Source organism: Akebia trifoliata, chromosome 8, assembly GCF_017979445.1.
Source record: "Akebia trifoliata isolate Shusen 1 chromosome 8, ASM1797944v1, whole genome shotgun sequence".
NCBI classification, from domain to species: domain Eukaryota; kingdom Viridiplantae; phylum Streptophyta; class Magnoliopsida; order Ranunculales; family Lardizabalaceae; genus Akebia; species Akebia trifoliata.
This window is the reverse complement of record NC_141382.1, coordinates 13,963,015-13,971,753: the sequence shown is the minus strand read 5'-3', so window position 1 is coordinate 13,971,753 and position 8,739 is coordinate 13,963,015. Positions and strand designations below refer to the sequence as shown.

Sequence of the window (8,739 nt, the reverse complement as noted above, 5' to 3'; positions counted from 1 at the left end):
CTACTCCGACGATCAAGTTAGAACTAGTACCGAGCTATTAAGGACTTCTCAGAGTTGAATTTTTCTAACCTTTGATATGGGTTGTCACCTGGTATTTATAGAAATCCTGCTTCATAGATTTCTCAAGAGATTCTCAGTGATCGTACTGATGAGTGAGTTTTATACATGCGAATTAACCACTTTTAAATATAATATTTTGTTAATTTTAGAGTCTTTTAGTTGTTTTTATTTAAGTTTAGTTTGTTTTATATTTTTTATGTGATTCTATGCTTTTATTTGATTTTTATGTTTAGTTTGCAGTTTAGGAACAATATGGAACATTAAGATATTTATCAACATTTAGGAAAAAATTCTAGTTCAAATTGGTTCACTCTCGGAAGAAGGAAGCTAAGCATACAAGCTAAAAAGTCTTCAAGCAGCAGCTTGATAGAAAACGAGGCCGCAACGGGAATTCAAGAATTGCACAATAGAAATATGAAAATACAAGTCGTGACATGACATGTTTTGAGGCCATGGCCTGCTTACGTTTCTAGCATTACACGTTAATTTTTGGAGCCGAATTAAAGACGAATTTTGGGACTTTTAAACCCTAATGACTCCATATTTATAAATATAAACGATTAAGCCTTATTTTGAATGGAAGTTCTGGGTTTTTCTTGGAAGCAGAAGATTGAGAAGGAAGACGGGAATTGGAGATCGACTCTTGAGTTTTATCTTCCTTAACTTTAACTCTTCTCTTAACTTTATAATCTAAGAATGGTTGAATACTTTTGTGATTTTATTTTATTTTCAATGATGAACTAATTTCTATTTTAGGGTTGTAATGGAACCCATTCATGATGCTTGATTAATTTTTTATTTTTCTTCTTCGATTACTTCCACTTGTGATGGTTTATTCTATCCTATGTTTAATGCGATTTAATTAACTGACCATTGATTGAATTGATTTGATGAACCTTAATAATATCGACAGAGTTATTTTGTGTTCATAACCTAGATAGAATAACATATACTAATTTGAGATAGGCATACACTCACGTTGCGTGTGCAGCTCTTATGAGAGCTTATTCTTAATGAATTCTTCTTGATTTAATTCTCATAGGCATATAAGAAGTTAGTCTAGAAGAGTATTTTTACATGACCGTCGAAAGAGGCTTGTAGAGAATTTAGTGTTCTTAGATGCCAATTATAGTGGATTAATTTATCATAGAAGGAAGGAGAATTTAATCAAGTGGATTGTTTGGGAAAATTATAAACCAAGGTATTATCATTCATTGATTTTAAATCTGCAAATTTATTTTCTGCGTTATTCTTCTTGTTTATTTTTAAATCGTATTTTTACTTTTATTTGGATAAAATTAGAGTGAGAAAAATTGGTAATTAGCAATAGATTGATATTTAGTCTCCGTGGGAACGATACTTTCTTATCACTTTATTACTTGTTTCGATATGTATACTTGCGTGCGTAAAATTAGACAACAAGTTTTTGGCGCCGCTACCGGGGATTGAATTTATTAATCTTTTTGTTAATATTAATTCAATCATATTTGATTTTAGACCAAACTTTTCTTTTTTTTGTAGGTGTTTGGCTAGTGTATGCGTAGTATGGGAAATTCAGAGCTTGTTCTTTTGAATTTTGAGATTGGAAAAACTTATCGAAGAAATAGAAAGAATAAGCGAGAAACTTCTCAACATCATACAATGGCTGACCAAACTAATGGTAATGAAAGTCCTAAGTCTATACGGGACTATACCATTCCATTGGTGGATGGGATTCACACTAGTATTCGTCATCCAGCAATACAAGCCAACAATTTTGAGCTCAAGTCAGCTACTATTCAGATGGTACAAGCATCTCAGTTTGGGGGTTCACATGTCGAAGATCCCAATGCACATTAGCTAATTTTCTAGAGATATGTGCGACTTTCAAGTATAACGGTGTTGATGATGATGCCATCCGGTTGTGACTATTTCCGTTCTCATTGAGGGACATGACGAAGAATTGGCTGAACTCATTACCAAGGGAGTCTATCACCACTTAGGATGACTTGGCAAAAAAGTTCCTTGCTAAATATTTTTCGCCATCAAAAACTGCAAAGTTGAGGAATGATATCACTACTTTCTGCACTTAGACAGTGAGTCTCTCTATGAAGCCTAGGAAAGGTACAAAGATCTATGTAGATACATGATTTTCGATTACGATGGCCACATCTACTAAGGTTTGGAGTCAGCACCATTCATATTATATGTGGGTGTGAATGGTCACCCGATGCACATTTTTTGGAAAAGTAATATTTTAGAATTTTAGTGACTCACGATGGATAAAGTATCAATTAACCTCGAGATCAGGGTAAGCTACTCAGTTGGAGAAAAGGGAAGGTGTTAGGCACCCTTTTCTCCCCACCATGTGGTGGTAACCTCAACTCAACTAGGTCATTTTTAATTGAAAATGCAAAATAAAAGTGAAGTACCACGTGTCGATAAGTTGTATTTTCAGTAGGGATTTGCTTTTGGCTTGATTATAAGATCATCTCATTGAAGGAGATGATCCTTATAAAACCTTAGCCTTGAGAATAACACATTTTAAAAGTGTTGGCGATGGTTATGGATCCATTCTCATAAGTTGAGAAGGACCCAAAAACTGGTTGCCTCAAAATGATTTGATGGGTTAAATCGATTTTATTTTTCTTAAGGTGGTTACAACCCTTATACTTTCGATCGAACCGAAGTCCGATCTACCGGAGATAAAGGAAGGGCAGCATTACGTCCTAAGTTTTTCTAAAATAAAATTAAAGAGAAGGATGGAGATAGTAGAAGAGGGATATGGAGAGGGTAGAGAGAGAGGGGGGTATATTATTTTAACCCACCTTAAAGCTTCCAAGTTGCTTTCTTTCCTCTTATTCTCCTTTGAGTTTTCTTGAGTTCTTAATAGAATATGAGAGTATTGGTTTTAGAAGATTAGTTTGAGAGTAGAGAAGAGATGAGTAGAGAATAGATTGAGTGAAGTATTTTTTTTTGTGACTTAGTAAGATTTTTTTAGTGAGAGTTGGTAAGAGAGAATTGATAGGATTTTTGTGATGAGAATTTGGGTAGGGGAGAAATTGGTAAGACTTAGTAAGATTTTTTTTAGTGATAGTGGGTAACCATTTTTGGGAAGAGGAGGGGGTATTTATAGATGTTGGGGTTTACTTTAAGGATATAATGGGATGAAGAATTGGGAGAATGGAGTCTGACATGGGTTTTAGGGGTGGAATATATAAAATTTGGAGTTAAAGGGAAGGTAATTGTGTAATGAATGGAAATGGGTTTTATTTTGATCAAAATGATTTAAATCTTACCCAAATCCATTTGGGTAGAGTGTTTGGTGAGATAAGATGAGTGATGGTTGATGGAAATAATGGGGGTGTTAGGTGTTTGATTTAGTGTTAGGTTGATGGAAGATGTAAAGTGTTTAGATTTGGGGGGATGGGTAGTGTAAGAGGTTGGTTGATTGGATTTTAGGAGAATTGAGGGGATGATGACATGTGACAAATAGGGAGATGATGAAATTGGTTGATTGGTGATGGTAGTTGTTTGATTAGAGAAAAGGGTGTGGGTTGGTTTGGTGATGATGGTGGGAGGTATGGGTTGAGGTGATTTTGTTGGAGTGTTTTAAGGGAAAGTGATAGGTTGAGGTGTAGAAGATATGGGTTGTAATGTGGGTGGTTGATGGTGTTAGAGAATGGGGATAGGTTAGGGTGTAAAGCATATGGGTTGTGATGTGGGTGGTTGATGGTGTTAAAGAATGATGATAGGTTAGGTTAGGGTAGGGTATAGGTTGAGGTGATTTTGGAGAGAAGTAATAGGTTAGATGAATGGTTTAAAGAAAGGTGATGGGGGTAGGTGATTAAATGAGGGAGGTGAGTGGGGATGATGACATGTGTTACCTTTTGATGATAAATTTGTGATTGGTTTGATGTGGATGATTGTTTATCGGTTAGGATTGTGGGTTGATAATGAATTGGATATGGATAATGGCTTGTGGGCTTTTAGTGCATTGGGCTTAGGTTTTAGGAGGGTCGTAGGTTTTAGGAATCGATTGGGATCATTTTGGATTGGATTTGGGAAGGTGGATACATTTTAGGTTTTTAAATGATATGGGATTAGATTTAGGTTAGGGGATAATGCAAGAATTACATTTTTGGTGACTTGCGGGTTCGTCAGCCATAGATGGGCTTGGGTTATTTCGGATTTGGAGATGGAGAAGTGAAGGTCGGGAGGGTGTAGGGTAGGTCAAATTCTTTCGATGGGTCCCCTAGACCCTTGGGTAGTCTTAGGGGCTTTGGTTCGATCAAAATGTCACCTTTTTAGTGATTCGGGCTTTCAAGGCTTGTTGGCCAATTTTGTTGAAAAATCTGTATTTTTGGGTCCTTTCGAGTATGAGCCAGTTCAAATTGGGGTGTCTACAACTACCTTTCTTTGCAGGAATTGCATGCAAAGAATAGACTAAACCCCTATTTGTACGGGCTAGAGAATTTTGTAAAACACGACTTCGGTTATCGATTGAATTAATGATTTTTGTAAAAAGTGACTACTCAAGCGCAGGATTTGACAAAGTTTTGCCTTATTAATTCCTTGATCTCGATGGTGCGGAGCTTGTGTGAGATCTCAGATTTGACGAAAATTTGATGAGTTTTAAAATTTGGATATTTCTTCGATCGTGTTTTGAATAATCGGAGTTGAGTGCAACTCGAAAGGTTTTTGAAATTCTTTTGATTTTGATTTTTTATTTTATTTTATTTTTTTAGTTTTTAATTTTTTTATTTTTTTATTTTTTTATTTTTTTGTTTATTTATTTATTTTTTTTTTTTTGATGCACGGTACGTTCTTGACTTCTTTACTTTCTTTCTTCTACAACCCAAAATCCATTCTTTATTATCTTCCTTTGTTGATCTTACTTTATTTTTACCATAAGTTAATCCTCCCAATTCATGCATTGTCCCTTGTAATGACGCCTTTGATCTTTTCAACGGTGCAAGCGATAAGGTTGTTCAAAGTTACCACAGATCTAAGAGGGAGTTTTGTTGTTGGAGTTGAATCAACTAAGCTCTAAAATGCAATAGTCAGGAGAGATCCCTCAGACCCAACTTCAATAATTCCACCTCTGTGCATTGTTGGCCAATCTGAAAGTATAGCGAAACTTGAAGGCAGGAAGGCTACATAGTCTGGGTCACCTTCATTTAGAACACATCCATTGCAACAATATCACAGGAACATTAGCTGCGAACGAGCTTATTGCATCGGTGCTACTCTCTTGCAATATTAGCATGTCGTTCTGGTTGGAATTTAGAGTATTTACTTGCAGTAGAGACACACAGTTATCAGGATCTTGGCCATTGACCAACACCACTGTTAGAAAGGATATCCCACTCATCATGAGAATCCTCATTTCGGAAGGAATCAAAGACTTTCTTTGGTGGAGTAGGAAGTCAGAAAGGAGTAGTTGCACTTAGCACAATAATAGGAGGTTGGTCTGGGTCGTTTATGCTCTTTATAGTCATGACCCTCACATCTTCAGCTCCACTTCTTGATAATATGGTCCATGTGTTAGTGGTAGCAGTACTCATACCAGAACAAAAACTCATCACCATTCTTTCAGCTAGCTTCAACATACTCTTTTGCCATTCTTGATTCGTTGTCACACCAATATCTCTAGCCGGCATGTTACTAGCCATAACAACTGCAAGGCATTCACACTATCCATCTAAGGTAGCAACTATCGTTTGCCCCAAATCCAAAGCCAGAGTTTAACCAGCGATTTATATATAGTGTGAATTGCTTTGTCATCCACTTCAACATATTCAATCCATACAATCTTGGAGAAACCATTCGACATTTGTTGGATTTCACAGCCAGATGACCTTCTTTGACATGTCAATATCAGGCTAAGACGTAAATGGTCCAAGGACACATCGATAACCACCCAAGTTCCCTCGGAGTGCTGTTTAGAATACCTTACAAAAAAAACTCTTTCGGGTCGGAACAAGAGGTGAATGGACTTGGAATTCTGCTGTCATCATTTGAAGGGCTCCATTGTAGTTTCCTACTACGCCATGGCACTTTCTTGTGAAGCTTCTATTTTCAATCCAAAAGGTTTCAGCCCAATTCTCCTCGGAAAAGTTCCCATGTACTCTTCTTCATTTAAAATCTCATAAGTATCGTCAAGGCCACGCATCCATAAGGGTTTCCCAAGTTGGGCCATTCGGATCAGCTCTTCCATTGCTGAAATTGCAAGCTTGATGATCAATGGTTTATCTACCTTAGTAGGCCCGGAGAGTGATCTTAGGAGAGGCTTGCTCAGGGTCCCTGCTTCGATGCCTTCGCGTCTTACCTAGTGAGTCATGATGCTTCGGACGTCGAGGTGATAATGATTGTACCCTATTTTTATTTTTTTAGTAAAAATGTAATGTGAAGCTTTTGAAATAAAAAGAAAATAGGTTTTTTACTTACCTGGCCTCAGGTGTATCTAATGCTTTGAAAACTTGAAGTTTGAATAAGTCTTAGATTTTTCATCATCGGTCAAAATAGTAGTTTTTCTTTTTGAAATTTTATGAAATATCTTTATCAAATAAGTATGATAAATTTCGAGTTTGTAAAATCTTTCGTTGTGACGATCTTTGTGTTTTTGCCAACCACAGAGGATATAAAACGTCAATTCCTCTTTTGGTTCCTTTAGAGTCATCCTCAGTGCCCTGGTATTGGAAAACTATTATCTGTTTGGGTCTCGGGATTTTGGAAAGATTTTACCGTTCACAATTTATACTCTTGTAGGCCAGGAGTTTTTTGTTTCTGTTTTTATATTTTTTTTTTTTTTACCCTTATTGCCCTTAGTGCTAATTACGATTTTCACCAGACCCGATTTTCACATTTTTACGCATTGATGCCCTTTTTAGGATTTTCACCGTGCTGGTGGCTTTGATCTTGTCGTAGTCTGATTCTTTTACTTATAACGTCATTTCAGGTTTTCACTATGCCCTTTCAGACTATGCTTGTATTTTTTGATTTTTCATATTACAGTTCTTGCTTGTAGTCTTTTTTTTTTTTGTGGCTTGGTGACTCAAGTTGAGCTATGAGATCGGTGACTCTACTCTTATAGTGCTACTCTTTCTTGAGTAATCGATCTAGATTCCCCTCTTGAGTTTGGTGACAACTATTTGTGGTTTGGTAATTCAAGTTGAGCCGCGAAATCGGCTACTCTATACTTCAAGTACTCTTTTTTTCGAATATTCGACCTAGATTCCCCTCTCGAGTCTTTTAACAACTAACAAGACTTTGAGGTCCGGACCAAGTCGCAAGATCATTGGTACTGCCATCGTCATTGTGTTGTCCTAGAACATTCCCTGATCAAAAAGGACATTTATTTGGACGAAACGTTGGCTTGGGCTAATGGTAATAGAAGAATACAAAAGGCTAAGGTCTAGATTTGTCTAGGTGGGTTAGACCTGGGGTTCGTCTATTTTTATTTCGGAAAGATGATCTATGTTTCCTCCCAACATCTCTCGAACTTATTCAGATTGGAGATTTGGATTGAGCCCAGATCAAATATTCGAGTTTTTTTTTTGACTTTTTTTAATTTTTGTATTTTTAGCCATTCACAGTTTATCCTCATGCGAGCCAGGAATAATGTGATGTTTTTGATTTTTCTACTTTTCTCTTCTTTTTTTTTTTGACTTTATTTTGACTTGCCCCAATCTTAGGTTAAGAAATAAACTTGATGGCTCAAAGGGGTTGACTAAGGTTAGACAGTTTGTTCAGGATAACAAGGATGGCTTTTCATCATCTTAAGGTCCATTTTTAAGCGTAGTATTTCTTGACAGTATCAACACTGATCGGTTGAAGGAAGACTTGTCCGTCCATTTCTATGAAGCTCAGAGCTCCTCTCGTCATCACCTTTTTCATAATGAAGGGTCCCTCATAGTTTGGTCAAAACTTTTCCGTGGCATCTTCTTGAATTGGCAGAATTTTTTTCAATACAAGGTCTCCTGACGAGAAATCTCTAGGTTTGACTTTCTTGTTGTCGGCACGAGTTATTCGTCATTGATAGATCTATCCATGGCAAATGGCTGAAAGGGACTTCTCTTCAATTAGATTTAACTGGTCGAACCGAGCTTGAACCCATTCAGCTTCATCCAACTCTACTTCTTTTAAGATCCGGAAGGAAGAAATCTCGACCTCTACAAGTAAAACTGCTTCCATTCCATAGACCAATGAATACGGAGTTGCCCCAGTCGACGTTCTGAACGAGGTTCGATAGGCATGGAATACAAAAGGCAACATGCTGTGCCAGTCTTTGTACGTAACCGCCATCTTCTCGATAATTTTCTTGACATTCTTGTTGACTGCCTCAACTGCTCCACTCATCTTAGGTCTGTAGGGTACAGAGTTGTGGTGAGTGATCTGGAAGTCTTCGCACATCTTGACCATATCCTTGTTCTTGAAGTTCTTGGCATTATTAGTCACTAATCCGCTGGGAAACCCATACCTGTAAATAATGTTGTTCTTGACAAACTTCAGGACATTGCTTTCGTGATATTGGCGTATGAAGCAGCTTCTACCCACTTGGTAAAGTAGTCGATAGCAACTAGAATGAAACGGTACCCGTTTGTAGCTCTTGGCTAGATCTGACCGATGACGTCCATGCCCTATAACGAGAAAGTCCAAGGAGTGACCATATTATGCAATTCTAATGGTGGAGTGTGG

At 37.1% G+C, this 8,739-nt stretch overlaps 1 pseudogene; it reads right to left on the bottom strand.

The window, feature by feature from the left end:
- Nucleotides 1-4,968: 4,968 nt before the first annotated feature.
- On the bottom strand, nt 4,969-8,400 carry LOC147396215 (homeobox-leucine zipper protein ROC2 pseudogene; annotated as a pseudogene).
- Between the last annotated feature and the right edge of the window lie 339 nt (nt 8,401-8,739).